Below are 16,623 nucleotides of genomic sequence, written 5' to 3'. Positions count from 1 at the left end.
TGACTACCATTGGTTCAAAAAGTGCTTGAGTACCGGGAGGCGTGAGATCCAGAGTTCCCAGCTGCTCTTCTGCTTCAGGACAACAGCTCGATGAGAAATGGGTGGCTTGCGTGGTGGGGTTATGGGCATTGGGGAAGGTATACTATGGTGAGTGCTGTGAAGTGTGTAAACCTGGTGCTTCACAGACCTGTACCCCTGGGGCTAATAATACATATATGTTAATACGTTAATTTAAAAAGAAAAATAAATAAATACATTTTATAAAAAAAAAAGAAGAAGGAAAGAAATGGGTGGCTTGACAGTTACTGTATCTCTCTACCATAAGGGGCTTGTGGAAGTGTCCTCCTATAGCATGTACCCATGTACTAAGGACCAGAGCTCACACAGGTTTTAAGGATCCTCCAAACTTTTCTCTACATAATGACCATGAGAGGAACACAAAAATACTAAAGAGACTTTTTGAAGCATTTGATGACCAAATGATACAGAAAGGAACCAACACTGGCAAGATATAGTGAAGATAATGTTTGAAAGTTAACTGTCTTCCAGAAAGGTAATTCTGCACAACATACTAAGTAGGCCCACAGAGATGATTACAACACGCCAAGAAAATAAACAGCTCCCTTTGAATATTAAACTTCATTACTGCTGTGTTTTTCACACATTGTTCTCTTCTGCTCTTTTCTAGCTTTCTATTCAGTTGGGAAAAGAAATGATTCAAAACGATTTGCAGCAAACTTCTTCATGTAAAGTAAACTATGCAATGGGTAAATGCTAGTTCTTTCTCAGCCTTCAAGATTCTTACCCTAGTTCTAAAGAGTAAGGTTTCCTATGACTGCCATGCCCTATTTGAACTGATTTTCCTCATTTGCAGAAAACTATTAAATAATAATCACATATTTTTAAAATAATAAAAAATAATTTAAAAATAATAAAAAATAATCACATATTTTTCAAAGTCTGAAAGAGCAGTTGTAGGTCATTTAGAGAATTCCATATTATTTCAAGTGTCCTGTTGATATTTGGTTTACTGAAAGAGGAAACAAAGAATTTCCACAGCCGGAAGTCACTTAGGAAACCTTTACTCTCTGAGACAGTCCTATTCTGTAAGACAGAGTACTCGTCCCACACATACCTAACTGGAGAATTAGGTTAGGCAAACAGGTCTCATTGACTCAAATCGAGGTGTCAGCAGAATGGCATTCCTTTGCAGAGACTCTAGGGCAGAATTTGTATCCTGCCTTTTCCAGCTTTTGAAAATGCCCACATGCCCCAGTTCTCCGTCCAACTTTGAAGCCAGCAACACAGCGTCTTTCTGATGCCTCTTCCATGTCACATCTCTGTCCCCGACTCGCTTCTGTCTCCCTCTTCCACCTTTGTGATGACATTAGCTCCACCCATGTAATCCAGGAGAACCCCTTAATTTAAGATCAGCTGATAAGCGACCTTAACTGTATCTGCAATTTTAGTTCCCCTTTGCCATGTAACCATAACTTATTCACAGGATTTTGGGGTTAGGACATCCGTGGGAGAACATCTTGGGGTGCTACTCTTCTGCCTACTGCAGAGACAGTGGGTGAGTGGCATTTCAGTAAACTTGATAATATAGGGTCAGTTTATAAATCCACATAACAAAACTTGAATTAAACCTTCAACCTGACCTCCAGATAATGGGGTGAGGTAACAGCTCATTTTGGCCTCTACTAATAGGACCAGATGCTACATCTGAATTGATCATCTCTATGCTGACGATTCACTCGATTTATACTCCAGCATGCAGACATGATATTACTCTTAGTCCCCAAAAATACACTTTAAAGTTTCTGAGACCATAATTGACTTTAAAGTCTATTTTTCTATCATTTACAAAGATGACAAAAATGTTTGAATGGGAAAAATCCTTATTCTTCCCTTTGCCTTTCATCTTCTTCCAGTGTAAGTAGGCTCTGATGAAGAAAATGATTAACTTAGGGAAGAAAAGAAAAAAAATCTCTTTCACCAAGCAAATAAACAAACAAAGGGAACTAGGAGAGAGAAAAGACAGGTTTCAAAAAGGTATACTTCATTCATCATGATTTGAGCCTGGTGGAGTTTCGGTGAGACACTTTGATCGGATTCTTGCTATACCATGCCTCAAATTTCATTTCTAGCTTTTGTTAATAATAACCCCTTTTTTTCAACTGCGATTAATGAAGCGAAGTGCTAGCTTCTAGGATTAGAAAGAAAAATACAATGTAGTGTGGCATAAGGACATATAATTTCAGTGAAGTAAAGGAAGTATGTTAAGAAAGTTGTTTATGGATTATTAAGGAAACACTAAGAATGGGTATCTAGACATCTTGGAGAAGAAAAATGAAAACAGATTCGGGAATAACTTCCTAGCATATAGATGCCTGAGCTAAATACTAGAGTTTAAGCAAGTATGAGTCAGGCTTTCGGAGAAAAGTAGAGTAACTAAGTCAGACTCGAGGCAAACCATGAACTAAAGAAAAGAAAGTGATGGAACCCCTGTGTATTGGGAACTCCAAGCTTTTCATCCTTAGCATGGCCAACTTCTTCTCACTCTCAAAGATTCACTTCAAAAGCCACCTCCTCTGGAAGTCTTTCCTGACCAACCATACTGAATCCATACTCCCCAGTAATTCATTATCAAAGTACCCCATTTCCTTCTTTACTGGTATTTCTTACAGTCTTTAATTGTGTTCATATATATGTTTCGTTTTTTGCTTCTCTTCTCCCTTACTAGAATGTAAACTATCAGGTACCACCACCATTGCATTTTTCTAGAATCATCCAGTAATGAAATATCCACAGTGATTTTTTTAAAGATTTTAATTTACCTATTTAAGGAGAGAATGTGAGAGAGAGAGAGATCATGAGCAGGGGGAGGGGGTAGTGGGAGATGCCGACTCCCCACCGAGCAGGAAGCCCGACGTGGGACCCAATCCCTGAACCCTGGGATCACAACCAGGGTCGAAGGCAGAAACCCAACTGACTGAGTCACCCAGGTGCCCCCACAGTGATTTTTTAATGATAATTTATTGTAAAGCTATTCCCTACTCTTCCTCTTATTTCTGCTGCTGATGAACTACAAGAAATCAGTGTGGAGTTGGAAAAAGTCCAGGAAAGTTTGAAACTTGCACATAGCCATCCAAATGCAACAGTATCCCCGAGGAAGATAATATTTTGGGATTTGCTTGTAGCCCAGAACAAGAGAGCATAAACAAGCTTGGGAGTGTAATCCTTTCTCATGGCTTTAGAATAACTAGAATCATCTTTAGCAGTGTTAATCTGGCCACCCTTTGAGTAATATCCTTCTCATGTTTGCATTTGTCATACAAGAAAGCAGGCTAAAAAACTGAAACCATCATGTTACTTAACATCCATAGGGAATACATTTGAGGCATTTATTTCACAGATGCACAAACACATATATGCCAATTCTCCTACAGATCTATTTTTACCCCTCAAAAAGTTATTTAGAAAATTACTTCACCATAATGTGTGGAGATATAGGCTCTAGCTGTTATAGGTAAAGCACATTCTCAAGATAAACAACTCATTAAATTCTGTATCTCAGCCTGAGAATCTTCGAAACTATATCTTTGAAATCTGAAATCTATTCTTTCTGACTTTGGGGGAAATAGACAGATACCTTTCTATTTAGAGGTCTACCAAATCACTGCTTATACCTAAGACAAAACCCATCTTGAATGTTAATGATTTAGGCCTTACTTAAGGTAAAACAGCTGAGGAAAAATACTTTAAAAGAAATAAGACAACAAGACTATCATTTTCTTCATAAGGGCTTAAGTACTATTTTAAAAGTAAAAACTCAGGACTCCTGGGTGGCTCAGTTGGTTGCATGACTGCCTTTGGCTCAGGTCATAATCCCAGAGTCCCAGGATCGAGTCCTGCATCAGGCTCCCAGCTCCACGGGGAGTCTGCTTCTCCCTCTGAGCTTCTCCTCGCTCATGCTCTCTCTCACTGTCTCTCTCTCAAATAAATAAATAAATAAAATCTTTAAAAATAAAAGCAAAAACTCTGAAATCTAATATCTAGACAGATAGATAGACATAGATAGATAGATAACAGTGTATTTGCCCAGAAAATCTAGAGGACATCAGTTGCGTTCTTTCCCTCATCAGAGTCTTTGCCCCTCAATTATTGGTATTACAACTGATTTTTAATTTCTAATAGAATTACTGATTTTCAGAGGTGCAGTTTAACCATCCACTTTCTCACAGAAGGCCATCAATTCCCATGCTGTATTTACATTTTTAAATTCACTTCAGGGCCCCTGGGTAGGTAGCTTAGTCAGTGAAGTGTCCGTCTGCAGCTCAGGTCATGATTCCAGAACACTGGTCCGGCTCCCTGCTCAGCGGGGAGCCTCCTTGTCCCTCTATCTCTGCCCCTCCCCCTGCTTGTGCTCTGTCTCGTTCTTGCTGTCTCTCAAATAAACAAAATCTTTAAAAAAATAAAAATAGATTTATTTCAGTATAACAAATATTTATTTTACTTTTAATGTTCGACCTCAGATTTACTTCAGTGTTTACAAGATTCCCCTCTGTAAGCAGGATCCTCTGAGACCTCATGTGGTAGTTAGTGGATAATCGTGGCAGACACCACCATAGATGTTGTGGAGAAAGAATGTTTCCAATCCTGGAACTGTCAATACTTATCTCTGATACAAGAGAGAACAGGAAAATAACTTTAACGGAGGAAAAAGTTTTGTGAAAACAATAACATTATAACTAAATAGTATTTCTGAAAATGCATAGAGTATCCCCAAAACAGATCTTGAAATTAATCAAATAATTCTACTTTTTAAGCTTTGTAGCAGCTGATAAATTACCATGGAGTCCATAGGAAATATTTCAAGATGACTTGCAAATTAATGAGTTACTAAGCCAAGTTCAAAGCTCAAGACAGCCCTGAAAATTTCTGAGAAACACGTAACTTTTGACTTTGCAAACCTTAGAAGAGGATTAATTTTATGACAAGAATTACATTCAAGAATGCAATTATATGTATGAATTTTATTTTAACTTACTTTTACACCCCCAAACCCATACTCTTACTCCCTACTTCTTTAATGCATCGATTTCATAGCATCGTAGCAAATTAAACATGAGAACAGTTGGCTAACATCATTTAAATTTACCAGAACAAAATATCAACTAGATATGTAAATTGTGACTTAAAGAATATATCAAAATATTACTCCCACTGGCTGTAAAAATAATTGCTGAAAATTGTCCTGTTGCAGAACTTTTAAGAATCTATGCTACTAAAATTAATGGTGATGTAGTGATGTTTCTCTAACATTTAGATCATTAATTAAATGTAATTAATTGTTTCTTGATGGGAGAATAATTTTAGAAGACAATTGGATAACTCGGGGGCAGAGATGGTGTCTCTTTCACTTGCATGATATTTGTGGACAACCACAGTCCAGGGGAAGAATACCGTGGAAAAGTGTCTTAGGATTATGATGGAAGATGGGAGATGCGTTGTGGTTGGTGGGATGGAGCCGTTGAAAGTCTAGAGGGACAGATATTTGAAGATCCTGGAAAACCTAGCCCTCCAGGACACCAATGACATAATGCTCTCATTCTGTCCTAGGAACAGCAAGGAGTTTATGTGACAGATAGCTAGTACCTGGTGAGCTGGCATCCGTCGACTTCTCATCTGAGGACCTCGAACATATCTTCCTTCAGCCCGTCTCTTCAGAATAGACAGGTACTGCAACGAAACATTTATTAGATGTGCAAGCAGCGCTGTATTTGCCTTCCCAAACCTCAATTCAATTTATGATTCAAGAAAAAGGAATCAAGTATGCATGTTTTTCTTATCTTTTATAGGAGAAAAGCATGGATAATACAATGTATTTCTTTGAAAGGATGCTCAGTAACATAGTAAAAGGTGACACGATGACATTTTAATATAGACTTTTTCTTGTGCTCTTTACCATAATCAAGACTGTGGTTAATGTGTGTAGCACAGCTGATTAGAACATTGGGATAATCATAGGTTTGATTTCTGTGTGGGCCGCTTGGTATATATCTCTCACTGGCCTTTAATTAAAGCAGTTAATTATCTTTCAAATGCTAAGGGCAAGAAAATGTTGATGGATTAAATCTTAAATCTTGACAGGCTACTAAAAACAGATGTGGAATTATAATGGCCCCTATCAACTTTATCTATAAAGTATCCTGTTGCTAATACCAATGTCTTAATAAACATTTAAATGTCATGATTCTGTTCCAAATTTTATACCTTTATTCTCCACCCCCCCTCCCCGACTGGTTGAAAGTTAAAGTTGAGCAGGTTAGTGTCAGGTTAATGATGAAGTTTGCTCTCAAAAGTTATTGTGTATAATTCTGATGACCTAAGTACAGGAGTGATATGGTCTAGATGAATAATTTAAGTGGTTGCTGCATAAAGACCACCCATGGACAAAATGAAACATTTAATGAAAAATCTCAACAGCAGACATATCTTAAAATTTAAAAATGGGATTATTTGCTAAAACATTATATGTCTATATGTATTTCCACAAATAATATCATAGCAGAAAGTGCAGACCATTTTAGAGAAAACTTTTTCTCACCCTTGAAAGGAGAAAGCATAAAATTTGAGAAGCGATTCTGACTATTTCCAAAATGTCAGTAATAATTCGCTAAAAAAGAAGTCAGGAAATAAAAATTGTGTTACAACAACGCAGAACTCAATCAGAGCAAAGCGCTGCGGTTCCATGGAGTTACAGTGGGTGAGTTGGTGTTTCTGCAGCTCTGGGAGATGCAGACACGAGCGTGTAGCCCTAAATAAACATGGTCCCAGCTCACTTACTGGAATTTATTTTAAAAATTTGCAAACCAACGTTGAACTGTTTTGTCAGTGTAAAACACAGTTAGTCGGCGTCACGTGCATATCTGATCCAATGACTCTCCTGACTCTTGAATTCTTCCTGTAATTTCCCAGCTTCTTGACCATTTAAATTTTGACCCTGGAGGGGCGCCTGGGCAGCTCGGTCCCTAAAGGGGCTAGCTCTTGATTTCCTCTCAGGTCATGGTGCCAGGGTCCCGGAGTTGACCCCGGTTTGGAGCTCTGAGCTCAGCAGGGGTCATGCTGGAGGACTATTTCTCTCTCTCTCCCTCAGCCCCTCCCCCTGCTCACATGCTCACTGTCTCTAAAAGAAATAAATAAATCAATCTTTAAGAAAATAAAAATAAAAATAAACTTTGTCCGTGGAGCAAACGGTGGAAGAGAACTTGAGTAGTGGTTACGCAGAAAGTTCAAAGCTTCTGTCAGAAATGACCTCATTGGTTTGAGCAGGTCCCCGTTACATATTGTGAAATGTCAGCTGCTCAGCAAGGAATCCATGATCTGTTCACGTCATGATGCTGAAGTATTTGAGCACAAGAAAACAGCTTGTCTCAGGTTGGCAAACAGTTGATTTCGTGAAGATTTTGGAAGGATGTACCAGAGAACCATGAAAAATAGGTTGGGGAGTTATGAATGTATGAGACATATTCTTGAATTTTATTTTTTGTATCATTCACGAGTTAATGAAATTATTGCTTTCAAGGGAGAGTCATAGCTTGTAACAAATCCTGCCTTATTGGAGATTTGCATAAAAAAGACAATTCTATGAAACATCTGAAAGCTCAGCAAGGAGAGAAATAATAGCGTGAGACCTCAATTATATTCCCCTGCTTTTTAATAGGCACTGCCAAGTTTCCTACAAATATCTTACTGTATTTTGATTTTCCGTGAATATCAACTGATCTCAAGGTTGTAATTTTATTTTAAAAAATCTGACAATTTATCCAGATATATGTTCTTGCAGTTGAATGGGAAGAAACCAGAAAGGGAGACAAACCGTGAGAGACTCTAGACTCCGGGAAACAAACTGAGGGTTACAGAAGGGAGGGGGTGGGGGATGGGGAACCGGGTGATGGGTATTAAGGAGGGCACGTGTTGTGATGAGCGTTGGGTGTCATACACCACTAATGAATTGTACACTACGACAAAAACCAATGATCTACTATATGTTGGCTAACTGAACATCATAATAATTAAAAAAAAAAAGAAAAGGAAAAAAAAAATGACAATTTAAACTCCTGGCTAGCAAAGGGACACCCTATCCTAATAAATCCAAAGATATGAAAGTAGTATTTTCTAAGGCGTAATGGGACTCCAAACTTTTACATCAGTTTTACTTAATGTAACATGTGACCTGTTACTCAGAATGCCTTAATTCCAGTATCAAAATGTATTATGTTGATCCTCAAAGTCTTTGTGACTTCCTAAACTGTGTTGTTGATGAATTTGTGCCACATCTTTTCAGAAATCTTATGATGCCTAAAACTCACTACATAGAGAATCCTCAAGACATAGAGGAATTAACACTGGATTGCATCAGAAATGGCAAACTCCCTCAAGTATCCCACAATTGCTGACAAGTGAGATAATTTGTGACATTAATTCTGTACTTTCCACATCTATAATCTGTGTTCTGACTCTGTTTATAAACCGACCCATGGGGCTATTATGAAAAATAGATTTCTCCTAAAATTATAAGTTATTTAAAGAATAAAACTGACATTAAGTAAATACACAATATCTGTTGAACATTTTAGTATATACCAGATGCTGTTTTTGTTAATCAGCTTTATCATGATTTAATTTCACTAAAATGAGCTCTTCACAAAGGTGAACTTTTTTCTACTAAAAGGACCCCTTTAAGTGTACAATTCAGTGAGTTTTAACAAATGTGTATACCGTAACAAACACCATGATCAAGACACAAAGATTTCATCACTTGAAAACACTCCCTATCCCACATCCTCCTCTAGACACCCATTGATCTTTTGATTATACAGGCCTATTCTAGAATTTCCTATCAATGGAATTAGTCAGTAGGTACCATTTTATATTTGGGTTTTCCATTTTTATTTTTATTTTTATTTTTTTAGGATTTTATTTATTTATTTGACAGACAGAGATCACAAGTAGGCAGAGAGGCAGGCAGAAAGAGAGAGGAGGAAGCAGGCTCCCTGCTAAGCAGAGAGCCCGATGCGGGGCTCCATCCCAGGACCCTGGGATCATGACCTGAGCCAAAGGCAGAGGCTTAATCCACTGAGCCACCCAGGCACCCAGGATTTTCCATTTTTAATCAGCATAATGGTTTTGAGAATCACCCATATTTTTGCATTTCCATAGGTCATGCCTTTCTATTGTGAGCATTCTTGCTGTATGGATAGACTAGAATTCCTTTCCTCATTTGCCTATTGTTAGGCCATTGTGAACAAGTGTTACAAATATTTATGAAAACATCTTTGTATAGACATGTTCTTATTCCTCTTGAGTAAATATCAACAAGTAGAATTGCTGGGTCATGTGATAAACTTGTGCTTAATTTCCAATTGCTTTTTTAAACTCTAAAAATGCTGTTGTGAGAAAAAAGAATAGGGTTTCTTCTCTCATCAAACATATGCAAACTTAACTGGAGTAAGATAAAAAAATCTTTGAGCCTTGGTTTAAACAACATGCATTTAAAATCCATTTTTATGATTCATGAGTCTAGGTGTAACTTAGTTGGCCCTCTAATCAGGATCCCACAAAGTTGTAATCGAGATGTTGGTCAGGTGGTGGTCCTTTGTAGAGTTTGGGATCCTGTTCCAAGTTCACATGGCTGTTAGCAGAAATCAGGGTTGCTTGTGGTTGTAGGACTGAGGTTCTTATTTTCTTGCCAGCTGTTATCAGGGAGTTGAGCTCAACTACTAGAGGCTGGTCAGTTCCCATGTGGCCTTCCCACAGACCTCCCGCAACATGGAGCCCACTTGCTGAAGGCTAGTATGATAATCTCTCTGACTTCCAGGACAGACCTAACCCCTCTTTTAGAGGGTTCACCTAATTAGGCCTGGCCCACACAAGATAATCTCCCCTTTATTTAACTCAAAGTCAACTGATGATGGACCTTAATTATATCTAAAAAACTCCTTTTACTGTAAAATGTAACATAATCATGGGAGTAATACCTCATTATATCCAAGCTTATCTATACTCAAGGATAGAAGATTATACAGAACATGTATATTAAGGGTCACATATCTTGGAGGTTATTTTAGAATTCTGTCTGCTACACAAGGCAATACATCGGATTTATTCAAGTTTGTGGACTTTATCTCTATATGTCTCTTAATTTGAATGGTTATTTTTCTGAGCAAAATAGAGTACTCATTTTGCCCCACAAAGGAAACACTTGAACTTCCATTGCCTTAGAAGGATCATGCCACATGTTTTTGTTCTGTTTATAGAAGTGTCTACTTTAATCATTTTAAAACAAACACTTTAAGAAAATATCTTGTTTTTTGAATCTGAGTAATTTCCTGGCTATGATAATGGGTTTTTTGTGACATTAATTTCTTTGATTTTGGATTCGTTTGTTTCATTTGAGTTATCATCTAAAAGTTACTTAAATGAGTTTAGATCTACTCTTGGATATATCTTACGTTAATAATACTGTTCTCCCTTAGCATGGGATGTATATCAAAGGACACCACTCACAACAGATGGCCCATAAAGCAGAGGAGCTAAAAGAGAACTAGAAGGTTAAAGCAATAAAGAATTCTCCCTTTCAAAATTAAATGTAAATCAGGTCAAACTCTTCTTAATTTAGAAGGCAATGAGATGGTGTAGTCCATAAACAGAAATGTTAATAACATCTGGTTAAGCATAGACATAAAACTCAAAAGCATGTCGAAGACGTAATTTATCCCAAGCAAATTCTGCAGATTGGTGGAGATTTGGGAATCATTTCTCTAATCTGTTCAACTAATCCCAAGTGCTGTGCCAGATCTTAATTTTAGATTTTTGGACTATAACACTGAACTCTTTCAACACTGAATTAAATGCTACTTCATAACTTTCTGTGCTAAATATATGAGGGGGAAGGATATTTCTTTTTTTTTAGCAGTCATTTTTAAAGAAACTTTTATTTATTTGTTTGTTTGTTTATTTATGGAGGAAGGGACATAGAGGGGGAGAAAGGGAGGGAGATAATCTCATGCACACTCCATGCTGAGCTTAGAGCCCAACACAGGGCTGGATCCCAGGACCCTGACACCATGACCTGAGCCAAAAACAAGAGTCTGACACTTAACTGACTGAGCCACCAATGTGCCCTCTAAAGAAACTTTTAATGTATATACAATGATTTAATATATGTACACATTGTGAAATGATTACCATAACCAAGTTAATTAATGCATTCAACATCTCTCATAGTTACCATTTCTTTTTTTTTTTAAGATTTTTATTTATTTATTTGACCGAGAGAGATCACAAGTAGGCACAGAGGCAGGCAGAGAGAGAGGAGGAAGCAGGCTCCCTGCTGAGCAGAGAGCCCAATGCAAGGCTTGATCCCAGGACCCTGGGATCATGACCTGAGCCGAAGGCAGAGGCTTTAACTCACTGAGCCACCCAGGTGCCCCCATTTCTTTTTTATTATATTGGGAAATACTTCATTTTATCCCAAGGAGAAAATATAAAGTCAGAAATCCAAATGAATGCATTTCTAGAAAACTCCATATGAATAAAAGAAAATAATTGTGTATATTATTGAACAAATTATTTCACAAAGAAAGCATTAATGTTTGATTTTAGAATATTCTTAAATTACATTGCTATGATTCAATCTCCCTAGTTAAAAAAAAAAAAATCCAAATAAAACAACATAGAGGACCATGAATTTGTTTAACTCTTTGGAAAGTCAACTAAAGTAATTTAGCCAAGGCCAAAAGATTCCACTATGGTTCAGTGATAAGAAAGTTGGTTTCTCCATTCTGCAGACCTATTCCCTGTGACTCCTGCATTATCCCGTCCTTTCTAGTCTCTGGAACATTACCATAAAGGCCCTTTCTGTACTTTATAAGTTTGATCCAAGCTGAGGCAAAGAAAAACAAGTCTTCCAATATTTATTTTTATCCTTTCTGATGACTATGAAACATAGTTAATGGGCAAAGGGAGATATCATAATAAATACAGTAAGACAAAAGAAAACAAAATGAGGAAACCAGCAATGCCTGATATCAAAGCAAGATTATCGAACCAAACTGGCAAGATCTTAGAGGATCGTCAAGGGAATGTCAAGGGGTGGTTAAAAGTTGATTCCAGTTATCCTAATTGTCTAGAAATTATAATGCCATAGGAATAAAAACATACACAAACTGAATCTCAAATCTCCATTTGAAAGCTAGATAGTCCACTTAACTATCTGTGACTTTGAATGTGTTTATTTTCTATATGTTAAAGCATTCTCATCTTAGAATGAGAGTAAATGAGTACCTCCATCACAGGGTGATGATAAGAAGAAAAGTGGGAGGATTTTAGGGGCAGGCCTTATTGAGTGTTCTTGCCCAATACATTTTAGCTGTTACCATTATGTGGTAATCATAAGCTTGAAACTGCATTAAAAACATCATAAAAAAAGGTAATAATGGTTTTTTTCTACTATACTATACACAATGCATTTTCTGCCCTGTATTGAGACAGAAAATACTGATTAAATGTTTTCAAATATCTTTTCTAAGAAAAAATTTAGAATTTCAGCGATGGAAATAGTAACACTGTTTATTTGTAAATAATTTCATGCTTTCTAAATGTTTAAGTCAAAAGGCAGTCACTAAGTTTCTACCTTGTATAAACCCCCTTCTCTGCACTCTAAAGCTCTAGAAGTGAATGAAAACACAGTGTCCTCAGAGGTGTAATAATAACAGAAAACATTTACTGCACGTTTATTTACTGCATCGGAAGGTGCTCTGCCGAGGAATTTATGTGCATATGTATCATTCATTTCTGACATTACTGTGAGTTATGTGATGTTAGCACTGCCTTTTTCCAAGTAAGAATATAGAGATACGGACAATTGGGCAGGCTCATAGCTAGCTAGTAGAAAAGTGGGATTCAGTGGGGTCCAGGCAGGGAAATACTAAGCCTTAATATGAAGTATTAATAGTTAATACATAGGAACACCTGGGCGGCTCAGTCGGTTAAACATCTGCCTTCAGCTCAGGTAGTGATCCTGGTGTCCTGGGATCGAGTCCCATGTTGAGCCCCTGCTGAGCAGGAAGCCTGCTTCTCCCTCTCCCTCTGACCCCCACTTGTGCTTGCTCTCTCTCTCAAAAAAATAAGTGAAATCTTTAAAAAATACTTCATATATAAAACAATGCTTTTCTGAATCCAGTTAGCCACGAAGCATCATTTTTAAGGTGAAGACATACGACCTGACGTGGACCTCTTTTTTTCCCCATCTGCAGCCTCTCCACATGTCATGAAGGGGCTTGTTTTAGACAATCATGTATGAGAATTACATCGAGAAAGTCAGAGTATTTCTAACAGGTAAAGGAAAATAAAGAGAAATGAATAGAAAAGCAACAAGACTGAGGAAAGGGAAGGAGATAAATGAAATGTTTGGGGAAAGAATCAGGTTTGGGGTTTTCCTTAGAATTTGGGGCACTGTAAACCAATAGCCAGTAGGTGGCGCTAGAGTATGCATCTTCCAACATCTAAAAGGTTGGCTGGTTCGCCTTCCTCCTGCTTACAAAACAAAACAAAAGCCAAAAATAATAATAATAATAATAAATCTCAGAACTGATCGAATACTGGAAGTTGAGCACTGAGTATATGTTAGCGATGCCAGCTTTAAACTGTTCCCTATGAAAGCAGACTATTTGAAATGGGGTGCTGTTGTGAGGAACAGCTAGAATGCCAACGTGCATCTTCATCTTGCGTCCAGTTCTCTTCCTCTCTGGTTTCTTTCCGGCATTCACCAGAGACGTTTTCTGGGGCCGCGTCCGAGGTCGAGCCAGTGGAACTTTAGAGATTCCCAGCTGCGCAAAATAAACGCAATATAAGGGGGGTAAAAAAATGCTCACGTTCCCCAACTCCTTTCTCAGACTGAAATAAAGAAGGAGAACAATAAGGTTTCAGTCTAATATGAAATGTTAGTTAAGAACACATTGACAGGGGCGCCTGGGTGGCTCAGTGGGTTAAAGCCTCTGCCTTCGGCTCAGGTCATGATCTCAGGGTCCTGGGATCGAGCCCCCCATCGGGCTCTCTGCTCAGCGGGGAGCCTGCTTCCCTCTCTCTCTCTGCCTGCCTCTCTGCCTACTTGTGATCTCTGTCTGTCAAATAAATAAAATCGTAAAAAAAAAAAAAAGAACACACTGACAGGTAAAAAAAAACCCAACTTTTAAAATTTTCAACCAATGGACACAGTCCTACATTCCCAAGAAACGGAAAAGCTGACAAAATAATAGCTCTTTCCTTCCTGACCCGGGATCGTCTCCAACATACACATGCTCATTGGTGCCCATTAGACTTTCTGGTTTGTTGAGGAATGATCACTTGCCGTTTGCAACGATATCTTTCATTTAACTACATATGACTATTTGACAAGGCATTTATAAAAAGCAAACCTATCTCCATTGGTTTCTTAGCAAAAGCAACATTCACCTGCTTATTATTCCCGGCAAGATCTTTCCACCATAGTCTCACCTGCCCATGGGAGGCAAGAGATGATTTCATTTCTTTCATACACTAAAGGATATGCTAGTACAGAAGGTTTAGAACACGAAACATCTGTGTAAGTAGAATGACATAATTTTTAAATAAATGCGCCACAACATTTGTAATCTAAGTTTCCTCCTGCCTCTGACTTCAGATTTCAGAAATTAAAAAACTGTGATTGTAAAAAGATTATAAAGGTCAGGCCACTGATGGAGGCTTTGGGCACTCCCTTGGCTCACCCACAAACTGGGCAGTATATTCGGGAAGGACCTTGCCCTCCTTTATCAGGCATTTCCGGTTATGAGGGGAGGGCACGCTTGTAAAAGTTATGAAATTGTAGAATTGGGATATTAGTTCGTGCTTTGTCCCTAATGCACTTTCCCGCACTCAAGCGCACTCCAAGAGGGCGGCGAGCCCCTGCGTGTTTTCTGGCCTCATAGGAGGTTTGTGCTATAGGACAGAACGGATGGTCTTTCTGGCCCTCCTGGAAGGTAGGGGAAAAGAGACCAGTGCCTGTGCTACAGAGGAGGGGGGGGGATGCATCCTCTGAAGGCAAGGGTGGAAAAGCAGATCTGACATTCCCAGTTGGAACCTAGAGCTTAATCCCTCCGAGCATTTCCGGAGATGAAGAGAGTTTTTGATTTGGGGAGGGGGGCTATATTGTTGCCTGAGTCCGCAATCTAGGCTCAGGTTCTTAGCCTTTGCAAAGTTGACTGGGCTTCCAGGTGAAACAGAAAGCCAAGGCTCTCAGCTGTCAGTAGCCCTGTATGAGCTGAAACAAGGCATCTGAGAGGGATCCCAATGGGTGCAAGATGGAAGGCTTTTCCTCAGATGCCCTCTTTTTCATAAGATGCCTGCTCGCTTACTCACACCCAGATAGAGTCCGACTGAATTACCATGGGACTGGAGCTCAGAGAAAGGTCTAAGTTAATTTTAAATATAAGTACTCTCTCTGAGATTTTGAGCTAAGATTTATAATTTCCCTCAAACTTAGTTTCTCATCCTGGGATTTTTTTCCCCCTTCAAATGATTCATTTAACCATTTCGGCAAAGGAAAAGAATGTCTGTTTAAAAGAAAAGAAAATATGGGAGGAGGGGAAGGAGAATTCTGTGCGAACCACTCTTTTTCTTTTTTAGGGTTCTTGCCTGGGTGAACAGATTAATTGACGGATCGAATGACAAAATAAAAACTTAAGTAAATATCATTATCATGTCACCAACCAATTCTTGCGAGATGAGACTTGGAGAGGGATGGAATCTGCAGATTTTAATATCCTTGTGACCTGTATGTGTGCACTGCAATGGAAGAATCATGTTTGGGCTTTTATAAGCCAGGGTGAAGCGAGAGACACCCGGCTAGCTGAATTATGCAGTGAAATAGAGAAGTCATCCTTTGTAAATTCCATGTCGGGATAGCAAGGAGGTGACAGACAAGGACCTAGAAAAAGAATCTCTCCCGGGTCACATGACTACGCCTTTAGCTTATTATGTTCTCTCTAAACCTGTCTCATTTGCGTTCCTCACACATGCATAGTGTGGGCTAGTTTGTGGTTAGGAATTCTCAGCGTGAAGTTTCTTCTTTTATTCTGCCTCAGCCAGAGCTAGGACCAAAACAGGGCAAGTACTTTCACCGTCTCCGTTTTTAAGGGAAGGCAGGTTTGCCCTTGAGAGCTGACCCTTTGAAGAATCCCAGTCCTCAGTTGCCCTCAGAGTCCTCCCTCCTACCCAGCTCTGGTCGCCAGCTTTGTTTCCTGTCCCAAGGGCACAACTAGTTCTCGGTTAGCCCTCTGGATTGCTTTCTTATTATTCAAGTGTCTAGTTTCCTACCATGCTTCAAAAAGTTGATCTGTAAATTCTACTAACAATTTTCATTGTGCTTTACCAAAAAAGATTTTGCTGAATATCCAACCGACTGTCTTGACCCTGTTTTCCCTCAAACAGCTTGAGTCGGTCTTCGGCCCACATCTCTATACCAAAACTAATGTTCAAAGACAATTTTCAGAAAAAAAGGTAAAATCGTGACTCTCATGCAGATGTAAAATGAAC

The 16,623-nt window shown here is 38.6% G+C and overlaps 1 long non-coding RNA gene across 3 annotated transcripts in view; it reads left to right on the top strand.

Annotated features, from left to right (window-relative positions):
- Positions 1-16,623, top strand: part of LOC101679630 — a 118,842-nt gene that overhangs the window by 40,462 nt on the left and 61,757 nt on the right. For all 3 annotated transcript variants that reach the window (XR_001182233.1, XR_200683.2, XR_006601981.1), the window contains exon 5: positions 5,626-5,742. This is a non-coding gene — a long non-coding RNA (uncharacterized LOC101679630). The remainder of the gene's footprint in view (positions 1-5,625; positions 5,743-16,623) is intronic.

The sequence above is a fragment of the Mustela putorius genome, unplaced genomic scaffold, assembly GCF_011764305.1.
Source record: "Mustela putorius furo isolate JIRA1106 unplaced genomic scaffold, ASM1176430v1.1 tig00003854_pilon_pilon_pilon, whole genome shotgun sequence".
Lineage (NCBI taxonomy): Eukaryota > Metazoa > Chordata > Mammalia > Carnivora > Mustelidae > Mustela > Mustela putorius.
The sequence above is the reverse complement of the archived record's forward strand: the minus strand, read 5'-3'. Positions and strand labels throughout refer to the sequence as shown.